Raw genomic sequence first — 17,836 nt, 5'->3', positions numbered from 1 at the left:
GCTCATTCTGAGAAGATTCTGGCCATGAACGAGCTAGAAAAGACCCCTAAGGGTTAGGATGTGTTGCTGGCGACAAAGATCAAGTCGATGCATGCCATAGTACTCCCTGTTACTATGTTTGGTGTGAAATTTGGACAGTGAAGAGAGCGGACAGGAAGAATGGGGGTTCCTTGGAAATGTGGTATTGGAGGAGAGTTTGGATCCTGCTGAATTCAAATCAATTTGAACTCAGGTCTTCCGCTATCCCCCCCCCCCCCATTGAAACAAAGTGTTCTGCAATTGATTGGGAAAGTTCAGAGTGGGGAGGGGAGCCAAGCACAGCAGGAGTCTCTTTTCTTGAACGACGGGGTGAGGGGAGATGAGGATTGGAGACAGCAGAGGAGAGGGAAATAGCAAGAGGCAAATCTCTGCTGAGAGAAATTAGGGTGTCTGGAGCGCAGTCACTTTAAGACAAGCCTTGCAACCGGGAACCAGGAAGTCTTTGAACTGATGCCCTGGCCAATCAGGGAAGACTCCTTTGCTACAAGGCATGGAGAAGGGAGTTAATTCGCAAACAGCAGAAATCTGCACACTTCCTGATGCCGAGTTTTCAAATATTGAGGGTTATATCCACTTCTGGATATCGTGGGGGAAAGGTAGGATCATTTCGTATCAATCATGCATGTTGCAGGGGGAAATTTCAAAGTGCCCAAAATGAAAATGGAAATCAAATTCAGTGTGGACGGGAGGGATTCGTTTGAACTGGGAGAAGGTAAAAAGCCCCATGCAGATTACCCCCATGAGTAACCAATCTGTGGCTCTCCAGATGAGCTCCATGCTGGCAGGGGCTCATGGGAATTGTAGTCCATGGACATATGGAGAGCCACAGTTTGGCCACCCCTGCCGTAGACCATTCAAAGGACAACTCAGCGGGTTAGAGATCAAATCAAGCCCAAACTCTCTGAATAGCTAAAATGACTTAACTGAGGGGATCATACTTTGCTCACTTTATTCGAAGACAATACCTGACGGAGAAAAAGACTATAACTGCTAGAAAAGTCTAAGGTAGCCGGAAAAGGAGGAGACCCAACAGGAGGAAAGTTGATTTAAGAGGCTGTAGTCATCAGTTTGCAAAACATGAGCAAAGCTTTTAATGACAGGCTGGTCTGGAGGTCCACTGTTCACAGGATCACCGTAAACCAGAAGCAGCTTGACTGCCCTGAACACACACTCAGCAGTTCTGAAACGTCTCAATTATATTTGTGGTTGTCTCCTGTAAGGGTTCCACTTGGTTGGCTCTTCAGCTCGGACTTCCTTCTCTAGCCTGAATGGGAAAGATATCATTAGTACTTGTCATATTAAAGATTGATATCAGTTGTTGCTAGTTGCTCGGTGTGAAAATAAAACGGCATAGTTAACAAGACTTGAATGGCTAGGCTTTATCGTTGCTCGGACAGGGAGCTGACCCCTGTTGCATTTCTGAAGATTCATAAATGAGTTTTACAAATTAACGATAATATATAAAAGGACTCTGCTAACTCTTGTTGGAACTGCAAACCAGCAAGAAAGTGCGTGAAGTCAGCCTAGAAGGCCTGTTGTGAAGCTGTTTAAGCGGCTGAGCTTTACCTGTGTGCTCAGTAGTGGCTTCAAGTGGTCACAGGTGGGATTGCAATGGAAAAACCCCAAGCACATGTCCTGGGGATTCCTTTGTTTAAGGTGGGCTCCCGTCCACTTTCTCTGTCTTCATGAAGAGCAGATTGGTGTGTGTGTTCTGAAGCAAGCAGTGTCCTGCATTAAGGCTTTCTGCGGATGTGTAGACATGTAGTCTGCTTGAGCTGGCCATAGAGGCTTGCAATGTGTTTTCTTTGCAACTACTCTTAAACCTTCTGTACTCTGCTTCAGTAAGGCGGCAGCAGGAGATGAATATGATCTATTTCTGTAAAAAAATCTTTCACAGTAAAGATTATTCCCTCTTTTAAACCTCAAAGCACTGTGCATCTGGATTTGTGCCTCATCCACAAAAGTAAGTAATAACTGTTTTCAAAACGCTCCGTTAATCTGCAGCTCTAATTGTCAAGAGGGTTGCAGGACCCAGTCAAGTCTGAAAGCCCCAATAGATCTCTCTCCTGTTGGCTCCTACAAGGGGAGGGGGTTGCTGCCGCAGCACACATACCCCCCCCCCGCCAGGTCTTGGGATAGTGCTTTCATGTTGACTCACAGGTAGGCGTCCTGCAGTCATCTTTTGATGTTCTTTTCTCAGGAAAAGGCACAGGAGGAAAAAAACGACCAACTTGTTCATCAGAAGGGGAACCCAAATAACAGTGGCAGAGAGCTCTGTGAGGAAAAGAGTAAACAAACCAGTTAATTATATCCATCTACTGATTTATCAAATCTGGATAGCCCAGGCAAGCCTGACCATGACTAGCATTTGGATGGGAGACCTCCATGGATTGGGGTGGCAGTTCCTCCAAGGAAAGCTAGGGGGCATGAGGCAGAGGCAGGCCATGGCAAACTGCCTCTGAAGGTAGGGTTGTCAGGTGCCTCTGTGTTGTCGGTGGGGGAGGACGGCATTCTCTTGGAGCACCCCCCCACTTACCTGAAGCCAGAGGAGTACCTGTTGTGTGCTGATAAAAAACTGGCCTCAAACAATAAAGTTTCATCTGGAACCCACAGCCTACATGCGATAAATCAATAGATATATCCATCCGCCCACCCATCTGTCCATCTGTCCATCAATCCATCAGTCTGTCTGCCCATCCGTCTGTCCGTCCATCTCACAAACCACATCTCCTAAACCTTTTGCCCTTGCGGGCACCTTTGGAACTTTGACCCAGTGTGCTGAGCACTACCACAAAATGGCGGCGGCTGTAGGCGGAGCCAGCCACAAAATGGCTGCCACAAAGGGGCTTCCATCATGGAAGGAATATCCTTGGGGTCACCGCCACAACCAAAAGGTACAAGCCAGGAAGACGGGGGGCTCTGATGAGAAAGGCTGCCAAGAAGGAAAGAGAGGCAAAGCGGGATGGTGAGTCTCTTTACTCAGGAAATCTCTTTTTTATTCCGGGGCTCCAAACCATGTTCAGCGTGAGGCTAATTTCTGATGGAAACTAGTAAGGAAGGGAGGCAAGGAGCTGGGATCTTGAAAGTTTAGGGTTTATTCCTTACAGCAGACTTTCTCAACCAGGGTTTTGTGAAATCCTGGGGTTTCTTAACGGCCCTGGAAGGGTTTCCCAAATGCGGATGGTATGACCATACAGAATCATGTTGACCCACCTCTCCCTCCCCAGATGGCCAATGATGGTCGTAGAGGGGGTGGAAAGGAGAGGGGCCTTGGGTGGGTGTGGCCACAGCTCTGCTTCCCAACCCTATTCTGCCTGATCGTGCCACTTCTGGGGTTTCACAAAGCTTGGAGAACGTTTCAATGGTTTTTCAGCGGTAAAAAAAAGTTGAGAAAGGCTGCCTTACAGGGTCAAGCCAAGTTGGATGGATGGCTGAGATGATTGGTTAAAGACCTTGGGATGCCAGCCAACTGGTAGGGCCTGGGACATCCCTCGGAATTACAATTCATCACCAGGCTGCAGAGATGAGTTCCCCTGGAGAAAAATGGCTGCTTTGGAGGGGGGACTCCATGGCGTCCCTGCCCTCCCCAGGCTCCCCCTCCCCAAATCGCCTGGAGCTGGGAATCCTGCCCCCTCCTCCTTCACGAACATTCATCGGAGAGATGAAAAACCAGCACATCCATCTGAAGGTATTCCTTGAGCTACGAGCACCAAGGAGAAAGAAGGAGACTTTCTCGAACCCTCTTTGAGTCAGTGGGGTGCCATTTGGAGGACTGGGGTTGATTCCCCACTCCCCCTCCACGTGCAGCCAGCTGGGTGACCTTGGGCCATTAACCTGGAGTAAAGCCGGTTGGAGAAAGACTGGAAAAAGACTGGGGAACCCCAGGAGGTTCACAGAGATAATCGGGGAGAAGCCATGGCTACGACAAGAGCAACATTTTGAATACTTTCCACTCACTGCACACAATCACCTCCGTCCCAGCTCCACTTAGCAGGTCTTGTCCCTCTCCTGGTGTTTGCTTCACACAATAATAGGTCCCGGCATCCTCAGGAGTGACATTATGGAGGAAGATGGTAAAGTCCGTGTTGGAGTATTTCTCTTTCCTTGTTGTTCTGCCTTGTTGTGCGTCATTCGGATAGATGAGCTTGCGACTGGCTCCTTCTCCCTTGAACCACTTCACAGGTCCTGACTGAACGACATCTGGGACTGTGCAACACAGAGTCAGAACCCCTCCTCTTTGCACGTGGATCGGGCCACGCGGCTGCTGCACCAGGCTCCCTGGAAGGAAAGGCACCCGAGAGCTGGGTCAGCTCACTCGAGCACAGGGTAGCCAGCTCTGAGTTGGGGAATATCAGGAGACTTTGGGGGTGTGGAGCTGGGGCTGGGTGGGAAGGGACCCCAGTCAAATCCATAGCTATAGAGACCACCCTCCAAAGCAGCCATATTCTCCAGGGGAACGTTAGTCTGGAGATGAGGTGTAATTCCCAGGGATCTCCTCCTGGCTGTCCCTATTGAGCGTTTGTTCTCTGTGCAGAATCGGAATCACACACAGAGCTGGAAGAGGCCTTAGAGGGCCATCCAGTCCAGCCCCCACACCTTCTCAGGGAGTTAAAAATCCCCTGCTCCTGACAGGGGCTCATCCAGTCTCCTCCTACGACCGTCAAAGGAAGGACCTTCCAATTTTCCAAATGAGATCTAACCAATGAAGGATAGTGTGGGGTTATAATTTCCCGTGCTCTAGTTCCTATGCTCCGGGCAACGCAGCCCGATATCACACTGGCCTTCTTAGGTGTCATATCACAATCTTGGCTCCCCGCCCTGAACTGCTAGGGAGGCTGGCAAATATATAGATATAGAGATGTTGGTCTCCTGTAATTGGAATCATTTACCCTGGGGTATTAGCTGCGGGCAAAGTGAGTGCCTAGTTTTAAGGTAAAGGTATCCCCTGTGCAAGCACCGAGTCATGTCTGACCCTTGGGGTGACGCCCTCTAGCGTTTTCATGGCAGACTCTATACGGGGTGGTTTGCCAGTGCCTTCCCCAGTCATTACCGTTTACCCCCCAGCAAGCAAGCTGGGTACTCATTTTACCGACCTCAGAAGGGTGGAAGGCTGAGTCGACCTTGAGCCGGCTGCTGGGATTGAACTCCCAGCCTCATGGGCAAAGCTTTCAGACGGCTGCCTTACCACTCTGCGCCACAAGAGGTACCCAGTTTGCTGGGGGGTAAAACGGTAATGGCTGGTGGCCGACTGCAGGCAGCTGCAAGAGGAGAGCCCCCCCCCTTCGCCAAGCCTCTCACCCTTCCGCGACCCCCGTGAAAGGCTCGTTCGAGCCCCAAAGGGGTCCCGACCCCCAGGTTGAGAACCACTGCTCTATTGCCTCGTCTAAATCATTAATAAAAGCTCCCCCCCCCCCAGCACTGAATCCTGTGCTACGGCTGGTCAGCTCCCTCCAAGATGAAAACGAACCATCGAGGAGCACCCGTTGGGCTCTATCAACCAACCAATTACAGATCCGTTGGATCGTGTCCTTGTCCATGCCCGTTTTTACCAACATGCTCAGAGTATCTATACCTGGGCCAACCCCACCCCTATTAACCAAATCTCTTTGTAACCATCTGTGCACCAGATTTCTGAAGTTTGCCGCATTCCTTTTGAGAAAAAAAGGAAGTTCAGTTGCTCCCTTTGTTGCAGACCTGAAAAGACAGGCGAATATCGCCGAAAGACTCCTCTTTAAGAGAGGTTCCGTGCTGCAGGTCCATGGCTGTGTTCTCCCACAGGGCTAATTTCTGCACTCCCCACTTACCGGCCAAGGGAATGGAAAACAGCAGGAAGAGGCAAGGCAGACCAGAGAAGGAGTTTGATGGAGCCATCTGGGGGGGAGAGAGAAGATTTCTCTGTTCTTTTTGCCCGGCTCTTCCTGCCTGAGGCCAAAACTTCTTTACTTCTAGCCTGGATGTAGCCAATACTGAATTTCTGCAATAAGTCAAGAGTTCAACATTTCTTCTTCTTTTTCAGGGACTGCCCTGGGTCTGAGAGCCAGCTTGGTGTAGTGGCTAGGAGGGCGGACTTCTAATCTGGCAAGCTGGGTTTGATTCCCTGCTCCTCCCCCACATGCAACAATCTGGGTGAACTTGGACTTGCCACGGCACTGATAAAGCAGTTCTGACAGAGCAGGAATCTCAGGGCTCTCTCAGCCTCACCCACCTCACAGGGTGTCTGTTGTGGGGAGAGGAAAGGGAAGGCGACTGTAAGCCGCTTTGAGACTCCTTCACGTAAAGAAACAAGGCATATAAGAACCAACTCTTCTTCTTCTTCTTCAGTAATCTCAGGACTCTCTCAGCCTCACCCACCTCACAGGGTGTCTGTTGTGGGGAGAGGAAAGGGAAGGCGACTGTAAGCCGCTTTGAGACTCCTTCGGGTAGAGAAAAGCGGCATATAAGAACCAACTCTTCTTCTTCTTCAGTAATCTCAGGGCTCTCTCAGCCCCACCTCCCTCACAGGGTGTCTGTTGTGGGGAGAGGAAAGAGAGGAAAGGAAAGGCGACTGTAAGCCGCTTTGAGACTCCTTCACGTAAAGAAACGAGGCATATAAGAACCAACTCTTCTTCTTCTTCTTCAGTAATCTCAGGACTCTCTCAGCCTCACCCACCTCACAGGGCGTCTGTTGTGGGGAGAGGAAAGGGAAGGCGACTGTAAGCCGCTTTGAGACTCCTTCGGGTAGAGAAAAGCGGCATATAAGAACCAACTCTTCTTCTTCTTCAGTAATCTTAGGGCTCTCTCAGCCCCACCTCCCTCACAGGGTGTCTGTTGTGGGGAGAGGAAAGGGAAGGCGACTGTAAGCCACTTTGAGACTCCTTTGGGTAGAGAAAGGCGGCATCTAAGAACCAACTCTTCTTCTTCTTCTGAAGTCGGATCCCCAAATCTTCTTCCACCTTCTTAGCCACATTCAAGAGGAAGTGGGAAAACTTCCACCCCCCCAAGTGTCGTGGCTATGCGTCATGTGCTGCAGTGGGGAAGTGCTTTTGGGTAGTGGTGTTCATGGGCCAAAGCTCCCTTCGTCCGTGGTGGATCAGGAAACAAACTGCACGTCTCCCTTCTGCCTTAATTCTCCAAAAGCTGTCGTGCTGGTTTTTAACTTCCCTCTTGGGGTGAGCTTTTCGGTTTCCGGCTCTGGTTTGGGAAATTCTCGAAGATTTGGGGATGGGCCCTAGGAGGGTTGGGTTTTGGAGAGGGAAGGTGTCAACAGTGTGTGCCTTGTGTGCGCCACGCTGAATAAACGGCCATTTGCAATACGTTCCCTTCCATCCCTCTCTGCAAATAAGTATCTAAGTGGTTTAAAACAGGGGTAGTCAAACTGCGGCCCTCCAGATGTCCATGGACTACAATTCCCAGCATTCGCTGGCAGGGGCTTCTGGGAATTGTGGTCCATGGACATCTGGAGGGCCGCAGTTTGACTACCCCTGGTCTAAAATGTTGCACAGATGAATTATGCTTCGGTTATACAGAGGCTTTCTCCTCCTTGGCAGAAATTCGGAATGGATGAACCCCCTGGGTTGGGGGTACTTTGGGAAGGTTATTTGTGTTTTCCTGCAATAGATTAGCTAGGCGTGAGTCCAGGAACAATCTAGATGCCAACAAGATTTGCGGTACGGGGCGTGAGCTACAGCCTGGTGTCATGGTTAAGTACGGTGGCCTCTCATGTAGAGAAGCCAGTTGAATTCCGCCCTCTTCCACCTGCAGCAAGCTGGGTGACCTTGGGTCAGCACAGTTCTTTCAGAGCTCTCTCAGCCCCTCCTACCTCACAGGGTGCTGGTTGTGGGGAGTGGAAGGGCAGATTGGAAACTGCTCCATCCATCCATCCATCCATCCAATTTTTATGCCGCCCTTCCATACGGCTGAGGGCGGTTTGCATAAAACATCGTAGACTGGTTGCATAGTAGAATATTATAACAATGTGATATATAACAATCGTAACATGACAAGCCAGAACAGTACTTTAGCAGAACAATAACAATGACAAATCACTGGGTAGGTCAGCTTTGAGACACATGAGGCCTGCTGGGTGACCTGTCCAAGTCCCTCAACCTATCTTCATAGGTTCTCTCAGAGCTCTCCAAGTTCTCTCAGAGCTCTCACAGCCCCACCTCCCTCACAGGGTTCCTGTTGTGGGGAGAGGAAGGCGATTGGAAGCCGCTTTGAGACTCCTTTGGGTACTGAAAAGAGAGGCCTCAAAACCAACTCTTCTTCTTCCTTCAGGAGTCTAAACCTGCTTCCTCAAATGAAGGGGACAGTTCTTGAGAACTGGGAGATGCAAAAGTTACAGACAGAAATGTAATTCCCAGATACAATCAGGACTACAGAGGAGCGGGTTGCTATTCCAGTAATTAGTAGGGCTCAACCACCGAGCAATAAATAATTTAACTTTTGTCCGTTTTAACTGTTACATGTACTGTACACCCAAAGATTTAATTTCCCTCACGCCTGAGGGCATCTTTCTCTTCTCCTGCACGGGGCAGGGAACATTCTTGCCACGTTTTCGCCTGGAGCTGCCTTGTCCTTACTATTTGCATTTCAAGATTCACTTCTAATCCTACACGTTAAAAAAAAACAATGCATCTTATGTTTTCCCCCATAAAGATGGCAATGAGGACAAAAGGCAAGAATAACTGGGGGGGGGAGGAGAGGGGGGCATTTCCCTGTTTTGATCATATTAGGACGCGATTGCATTACTGCGCATGCTCAGATCCAAAAAAAGAAAAGAGAAGGAAAGCAAGGCAGGAAGTGGGACCCCCCCCCCCAATCTCCCAAGAGAAGTGCAAACTGAGAGCTATGAATGGATGGCGCTGGAGAAAGCCAAAAATGTAGCACGCCAGGCGCAAATGTGGGGGCGGCATCCAGAATTCAGTGCGGTGAGACCGTGCTGGCGGAAACTATCTGAGTCTTTAAGATCTGGTGCAGAATGCGTCTGCCAGGTCCTCACTGGAACATCTTGGAGGGCCCATATCCAGCCTGTCCTGAGGCATTGGCTACTGGTTGCAGCCCCGATCCGGTTCAAGGTTTTGGGTTTGAACTTCAAGGCCCTTCGTAGTCTGGAACCTACATATCTGAGGGACTGTCTGTCGTCCTGTGTCTCCCGCAGAGTTTCGCGCTCTATGGATACTAATTTATCGGTCGTTCCCGGCCCCAGGGAAGCTTGCCTGGGCTCTACTAGGGCCAGGGCCTTTTCGGTCCTGGCACCGACCTGGTGGAATGAGCTTCCCAGAAGAGCTGCAGGCCTTGCGGGAGCTTTCTGCGTTCTGCAGGGCCTGCAAAACGGAGCTCTTCCGCCAGGCCTATGGTTGAGGCCAGGGTCTGAGTAGAAGATCTGAGGCTGAGCAGCGTTATGCCTGGGTTACCTATGGTGGGCTTATGGCTCCCCTCTTGCCTCTTCCCTATTGGATGATGCTTATGGCGGTGAGGGATGTAGTGGATTTATACCGCCATGTCCGTTGATCTATGTATTGCAATTTTTATGTCCCTTTTGATTTTAATGGGATTGTAGAAGATTGTCCCCCGTCACGAGCCAGTCTCGGGTGTGGCGGGAAATAAAAATTGAAAAAAATAATAATAAAAAGATACCGAACTCTTATTCTTTAGGAGTTCTCCCAGCTGTTTGTTAACTCTTTTATAATCTGTGTCCTAATTTGCTGCCATTCACAGGCCTTACTAAGCCAATCCTACTTTAGTGATCCTTAGAATCATAGAATCATAGAGTTGGAAGGGGCCACAGAGGCCATCTAGTCCAACCCCCTGCTCAACGCAGGATCAGCCTCAAGCATCCTAAAGCATCCAAGAAAAGTGTGCATCCAACCTTTGCTTGAAGACTGCCAGTGAGGGGGAGCTCACCACCTCCTTAGGCAGCCTATTCCACTGCTGAACTACTCTGACTGTGAAAAACTTTTTCCTGATATCTAGCCTATATCGTTGTACTTGAAGTTTAAACCCATTACTGCGTGTCCTCTCCTCTGCAGCCAGCAGAAACAGCATCCTGCCCTCCTCCAAGTGACACCCTTTCAAATACTTAAAGAGGGCTATCATGTCCCCTCTCAACCTCCTTTTCTCCAGGCTGGCTGGCTGGCTGGCAAAGACTGGGTCAATGTTTCTGGAAGACTTGTGCGGCCACAATTGGTTGGTCTTCAAGGTGCCCCTGGACTCAGACTTTGTCCTGTTGCTTCAGAGCAACACGGCTGCACCCCTGAATCCCTTGTGTACAGTGCAGGCCTATTCCGCATGTAGGAAAGCCTTCGTGAATCAGTTTGTGGAAGGTCTGCAAACTGGGAGCGTTCTTAATTTGCAACGTTTCGCAAGGTTCTCATCTAAAAGAAGAGTTGGGTTTTCGTACCCTGCGTTTCTCTACCCGAAAGCGTCTCCAAGCGGCTTGCGATCCCTTTCCCTTCCTCTCCCCACACGAGACATCTTGCGAGGTAGAAGGGGCTGAGAGAGCTCTGACAGAACTGCTCTTTGAGAACAGCTTCTAACATGACCATGACTAGCCCAAGGTCATCCAGCTGGCTGCATGTGGAGGAGCGGGGGGAATCAAACTTGGCTCTCCAGGTTAGAGGCCGATGCTCTTAACCATGTCAGCAAGCCGGCTCTAACAGGGTCTTTTATTTGGGGGTGGGGTCGGGGGTAGTTTGAAACCAGCACTAGTGGAAATCTACCTGGACTATTCTTGCTGAGTGTCTCCAATCCTCAAAAGAATTCTGGTTCGACGATTTTTCCGTCGGCTCCTTTTGTATCGTCCTAAATTGCTCCATTACAGGGATGACAATTTTTCTATTCTGCCAGTCGCCTCGACGTCAGATCTCCCTTCTGGGAGCCGTTGTCTGTGATTCGCGTGACAGGCGGGTTTCACGCTTTGGACCCGCACGCTGTCTGCTTTCACGCAGGCCTTCCGGTTCCCAAATCCTTTGCTTCTTTTTGTTCCAAGCTCCTTTAGAGAGAAGCTGCGCCAGATTTGGGACGTCTCCGTCTTAATTGGCATTGTTTGGAGGGGGGGTGAACCCAAACAAAGACGGGATTACGCGGTTGACCAAGGGCCATCTGGAAGGATTCGGTTGTGTCGGGCATGCAAATGCGCTTGTGTGCTACATCCAGCAAGTGGATTCCATCTAGCTCCCAAACAAAACTCATTGGAAAGCTTCACAGGTGCAGCAGCTGGGGTTGCCAAACTCCAGGTGCTGACTGGAGATCTCCTGGGATTATAATGGATCTCTGGCTGATGGTGATCAGATCCCTGGGAGAAAATAGCTGCTTTGGAAGGTGGAATGAAACCTCCCATCTACAAATTGTACCCCCCTCATGTTGCACCCCCACCGAATCTCCCTTCCCACTCTATGATTTTATGAATCTAAGTGCCTTTGCTTCATTGCCCGATGGGAAATGCCAAAGCCAGCCAGCCAGCCCTCCCTCTGGGGGTTTTTGGAACTTGTGAGATCCATTGCAAAGGAGAGGAGGCCAGAAGGAACGGCCAACGTCTGCCGGTGAATTTTAAGCATCTCAGCCTCTAAAAAGTCATTTGGAAGCAAATTGACGTCTTTGGTGGGCCACGTTGACCTATGCTCAAATTTCCAAAGTTGCTTGAATTTCCCTGTGAGCCCTGTACCCAAGAGTTGGGCAGCGTTTGTTGTAGCAGGCAGCGAATATAATTTTGTGGCATGTGTGACTGTGGGGAGGAGACCGGGCAAAGGAACGAAGTTGTTACAAGCAAGGCAACCTGGCAATTTCATGGAATTGCCACAGATCTCCAGATGACAGAGGTCTGTCCCCCTGGGGAATGTGGTTGCTGAAGAGGATGGACCCTGGGGTGTCATACCTTTATCGAGGTCCCGCCCCTCCCCTGACTCCGCCCTCCTCAAGCTCTAGCCCCAAATCTCCAGGAATTTTCCTCCCCAGAGCTGGCAACCTGAAACCATGCGGAGTTTCCTGAGAATTTGCGTTGCTTGTTAAAAAAATAAACACAGGAAGGGAACTAAAGTCTAAACAGCATAGAAAGGGGGGGGCTCCTCTTTGAGTGGAGAAGAGGTGGGAGGGGACGGGAGGTCCTGCACAGCTTCCCTGTGAAAAAAAATCTGGAATAATCCCCTGCGGCAGTGGTAGTCAACCTGTGGTCCTCCAGATGCCCATGGACTACAATTCCCATGAGCCCCTGCCAGCTCGTGCTGGCAGGGGCTCATGGGAATTGTAGTCCATGGACATCTGGAGGACCACAGGTTGACTACCACTGCTCTGTGGGACCCTGATGGGCAGCTGTCAGTCAGGAGACCTTTTTGGTGTCCTCTGCTGCCACCAGCTGACCTGGCAGAAGAATAACACGTCAGATTAACACTGTCCATTCACTTCTCTTTTGTTTTGGTGCTTCTCCTCATGGACGGAAAAAGAAATCCAAAATCTAAGAAAAGACACCGAAATGATTTTCGGCGTTAGGAAGGCAGTCCAAGGCGAGTCTTGAGCTGCACTGGGCATGCTGTCTCTGTTTAAGGTTTTTCTGCATGGCGGTGGAAGAAGTTGTTTGGGAAGGTCAGACCATTTCCGCACGGAAGGGTAAAACGCGAATGCCAATAAGGAAAGGTTTGCTAACCTCCTGGTGGGGCCTGGAAATCTCCCGGAATTATAATTGCTCTCCAGGTGACCAAGATCACTTGCCCTGGAGAAGATGGCTGCTTTGAAGAAAACTGTTATGACCAGGCAGTGATATCAGCGCTCTCTCAGCCTCTCCTCCCTCACAGGGTGTCTGTTGTGGGGAGAGGAAAGGGAAGGCGACTGGAAGCCGCTTTGAGACTCCGTCGGGTAGAGAAAAGCGGCAGATAAGAACCAACTCTTCTTCTTCAGTAATCTCAGGGCTCTCTCAGCCTCACCCACCTCACAGGGTGTCTGTTGTGGGGAGAGGAAAGGGAAGGCGACTGGAAGCCGCTTTGAGACTCCTTCAGGGCGAGAAAAGCGGCATCTAAAGAACCAGAAGAAGAAGAGTTGGTTCTTATATGCCGCTTTTCCCTACCCGAAGGAGGCTTAAAGCGGCTTCCAGTCGCCTTCCCTTTCCTCTCCCCACAACAGACACCCTGTGAGGTGGGTGAGGCTGAGAGAGCCCAGATATCACTGGTCAGTCAGAACAGCTTTATCAGTGCCATGGCGAGCCCAAGGTCACCCAGCTGGCTGCATGTGGGGGAGCGCAGAATCGAGTTTCCTCATTTCCACAAATCCTTCCCTCCCCAATCTGCCCCCTCAAAACTCTAGGAATTCCCTAGCTAACCCTAAATATGAAGGGGATATATAATCGTAATAACCAAAGACAGCACTTTGTTTTCTACATTTCCAGAAACACGGTGGGAGCTCTTTCAAAACACACAACAAATCCAGATTGTTTGGGCTGATATATTACCCAGGCATTACCTTTAAACTGTTTTCACTGAAATTAGGAAGGAAATTGCTACTCTATTTCTGGATTTATTCCCCCCTCCGTAAAAGAATATCTCGGGCCCATTTTATGGTATAGTTCTAAGCCTGTTACGAGAGTCTAGTCATCTGTTTCGGAAACAGCATGACTCATATCATTTCCCACAAACAGACTCTGAAAAATCTGTTCCCTCCTGTATGTATAAGTTCTTTTCTAAAGTATGGCTATAGAATCTTATTTGCATGGATTCCAACCAAGGCAAGCTCTGTTATGTTCCCCCGTTGCATTTTAATTAGGCGAGGACTTCTCTTGCAAGAAAACTCCAAGCAGGTGTACAAATTCAATTTCTGCCCTCCTCTGGAAATAAAAAATGACTTCTCTCCAGAGAGGAACAAATATTTCCTCTTTAATCTCTTCAATTTTTTTTGCCCCCAGTTGTGATAACTTGGCATTTCACTCTTGGATTGCAGATTTGCTTTCTTCACGTACAGCCGTGGCAGTTTTTTTCGTATGAGATGTAATTCAGAAGCTGGATGATGTAACTTTTGCGTTTTTTTTTTTAAATGGATCGTACGCTCATAAAATATACTTGTGATGAATTGATGCGCAAACCATTATGCAAATGCGTGTCTTTCGGAGGAGGAATGTGGCAGGAAGGAAATAGAAGGCAGCAGGGAAGAAACCAAATCGTACCCAGGAGAGACAAGAGTTCAAAGTGAGTCTTTTCTGTCCAGAACAACCAAGACGAGAAATTCAAAGTTCTCCTTGAGGACTGCAAAGAAGCTTTTAGGACTTTTGGTGTATTCCTCCAACTCCTCAACTTTCTTTGTTTGATGCTTCTCAAGCAACTAAATAGGAGAGTTTAGGGGGTTTTTTTGGGGGGGGGGTTCGGTTATGCTAAATTATTTCATAATAAAACCTTGTCGTTTTTTTCTATTTGCCTGCTTTTATAAAGCCGTTCTGTTTGTCGCTCTCTGCAATTTACATGATAATATGATTTCAGGCTTGCAATTCACGACCCTGCCCTGCGTGATTCATGCAGCGATTCTGTTCTCCCGGCGTCTGGCTTTCAATTCGTCGCTTCAGATGAGCTCCCGTCTATGAGACGCTTCCTCAAGTTCAGGTATGATGTCTCTGTTTGAACGGGGAGGGGGGTGGGGGGGAATTGTTTGCTACAAAAAAACCCCAGCAAAGCAACCTGAGACAGATGAATTCCCATTTCCCATCCATCCCGCTTTCTAACAGGCAAAACAAAAAGGGATCTTAAATGCCAAGCTGTTCATTGAAGCTCAGAGGGGCATCACACTTTCTCAATAGGGTCGCAATTCCTACAGTTGCCAGCCTCCAGATGGTGGCTGGAGAATGGAGATTTCCCGTTGTGACAATGGCTCTCCAGGCAAAGAGGTGAAGTTGGCCTCAACCAGGGTCAGGGCCTTTTCAGTCCTGGCATTGCCCCAGCCAGGCGGAAGCCTCAGCCAGTTCCGCAGGGCCTGCCAGACAGAGCTGTTCCGCCAGGCCTGAGGTCGAGGGGTAGAAATAACACCAAGACTATGCTGGCCTCTCTGCTTGAAAGTCCAGGGCAACTCGTGAAGTCCATAGGGCAGTGAGGAAGATCGTGCCCCCCCCCCATCCCTAGGGCTAGTGTTAGCAGCTAGGGCAGGGGTAGTCAAACTGCGGCCCTCCAGATGTCCATGGACTACAATTCCCAGGAGCCCCTGCCAGCGTTCGCTGGCAGGGGCTCCTGGGAATTGTAGTCCATGGATATCTGGAGGGCCGCAGTTTGACTACCCCTGAGCTAGGGCCTCCCTCGCCCTCCCCTATACTGGGTTATTAGATTGCTGGGGAGGGGGGGGGTTGACTTGTTTTATCGCTTCGTTTGCTATGTTTTTTTTTATCGTGTTTATTGTATTTGGAATGTCCATTAAATGGGGGTTATTGGGTTTTTATTGAGGGCTTTGTGACTCCCATTCCAATTGGTCATGGCAAGATATGAATCACATGATAGATAGATAGATAGATAGATAGATAGATAGATAGATAGATAGATAGATAGATAGATAGATAGATAGATAGATAGATAGATAGATAGATAGATAGATAGATAGATAGATAGATAGATAGATAGATAGATAGCCCCCATCCCCAGTCCAATAACCTCCTCATAAACTGTAGGTGTTTGAATTAGTGGGGTTAATTATTTGAGTTTAATTCTTAGCTTTAGAATTTTAAAGCCAATATTAAAATTTAGAAGAACAGTTGGCTTTTATGCCCTGCTTTTTACTGCCTGAAAGCGGCTTACAATCACCTTCCCTTCCCTCTCCAGTCAACAGATATCCTGTGAGGACTGCTCTGAGACAGAAGCTCTAACAGGACTGTGACTGGCCCAAAGGTCACCCTGGGGGCTGCATGTGGAGGAGCGGGAAATCAAACCCGGCTCACCATATTAGAAGCTACCACTCTTAAACATAACTCCAAGCTGGCTCTTAATTTTGTTATGTTATGTTAAACCTTTCTGTAAGCCACCCTGAGAAGTGCAGGGTGTGAATGAATGAATGAATGAATGAATGAATGAAAGAATGAATGAAAGAATGAATGAAAGAATGAATGCACTATAAGAAGATCTTTTCCTTTCCCACTTTCTATACAGATGGAAGACCTGCCAGAGCATTCTCCAGTTCCCCCATGCTTCCACATAATAATTTTCTTCAGTGACAGGTCTAAATTGAAAAATAAACTCAATTTACTGAAAGTTATAATGTGTCTCGTCTTCTCCAACAGGAAACCCAATTAATCTACTTTCAATCCTTTTACGCTGATTAGAACAGCTTTCCCGAAAGAACGGCCGGTCTGACATCTAAAGAATCATTCTATTACAGTTACACAAAATACTTCAGCAGGTTAAGGTCAACACATAGAGCAGCCGTTCTCAACTTTTTTAACGTTGAGAAACCCCTGAAATATTCGACAGGCTTCGAGAAACCCCAGGAGTGGCACGACCAGGCAGAATATGGCTGAGAAGCAGAGCTGTGTCCATGCCCACCTGGGGCCCCTCCCCTTCCCACCGTCTCCAGGCCCATCCTTGGCCATTTTGGGAGGGGGTGGGTGGGTCATCATGACCATGCATGGTTCTGCATCTGGGTCAGAAAAATGAAAAGCATGCCTACTGGATGGGGGATACGCTTCTAGGTAGCACTGTGTGTGAACGAGACCTTGGGGTACTTGTGGATCATAAACTAAACATGAGCAGGCAGTGTGACACACACACACACACACACACACACACATACTGAATTAATTAACACCCTTCCAGGGCCATCAAGAAACCCCAGGGTTTCATGTAACCCTGGTTGTGAAAGCCTGACATAGAGAAAGAGGTTACATACCTTGAAAAATATAACATGAATTTCAGGTGGGACCTGGAGATCTCCTGGAATTACACCTGGGGGACTATAGAAACTCCCAAGGATTTATTCAGGCTATGAGTGAGCACGCCACAGATGTGGGCATGCACGCTTCTTCAGATACCTGGGGACAAAGTGTGCTTGCACATGAAAGCTTACACCTCAAATCAGGGGTGGCCAAACCGTGGTTCTCCAGATGTTCATGGACTACAACTATTGGCAGGCAGCTGTGAGTTCCTGCATTGTGCCAGATGACTCAATGACCCAGGAGGTCCCTTCCAACTCTGTGCTTCTATGATTCTAGACCATGCGCTCCTGCTGGCACCATGCTGGCAGGACCTCATGGTACTTGTAGTCCATGGACATCTGGAAAGCCGCCGTTCGACCGCACCTGCCTTAAATAAATCTTTGTTGGCCTTCAAGGTGTTCTGCTGCTTCTGGCCTTCACAGCAGCCCACCTGAACTTGTGAATTCCAACACAAATCTTTCCAAAGTTAATCTCATCATGGGGGGAAGAAGAAGAAGAAGAAGAGTTGGTTCTTATATGCCGCTTTTCCCTACCCGAAGGAGGCTCAAAGCGGCTTACAGTCGCCTTCCCATTCCTCTCCCCACAACAGACACCCTGTGGGGTGGGTGAGGCTGAGAGAGCCCTGATATCACTGCTCGGTCAGAACAGTTTTATCAGTGCCATGACGAGCCCAAGGTCACCCAGCTGGCTGCATGTGGGGGAGTGCAGAATCGAACCCGGCATGCCAGATTAGAAGTCCGCACTCCTAACCACTACACCAAACTGGCTCTCAGAGGGAAGAGGGAAGAGGGAAAGGGAGGGAATGTTGTAGAAAAGTCAGGGCTGAGCTTCCTAATAAATCAACGGAATTAGGAGGTACACATCCCAGATGGGAGGCCAGAGGTTCGAACTGATAAGCAAAGGCTTTAAGTGAAAAATTAATCGCCCGTTGGTGCA

Source organism: Paroedura picta, chromosome 4 (genome assembly GCF_049243985.1).
Source record: "Paroedura picta isolate Pp20150507F chromosome 4, Ppicta_v3.0, whole genome shotgun sequence".
Classification (NCBI taxonomy): Eukaryota; Metazoa; Chordata; class Lepidosauria; order Squamata; family Gekkonidae; genus Paroedura; species Paroedura picta.
This window is presented reverse-complemented; position numbering follows the sequence as displayed.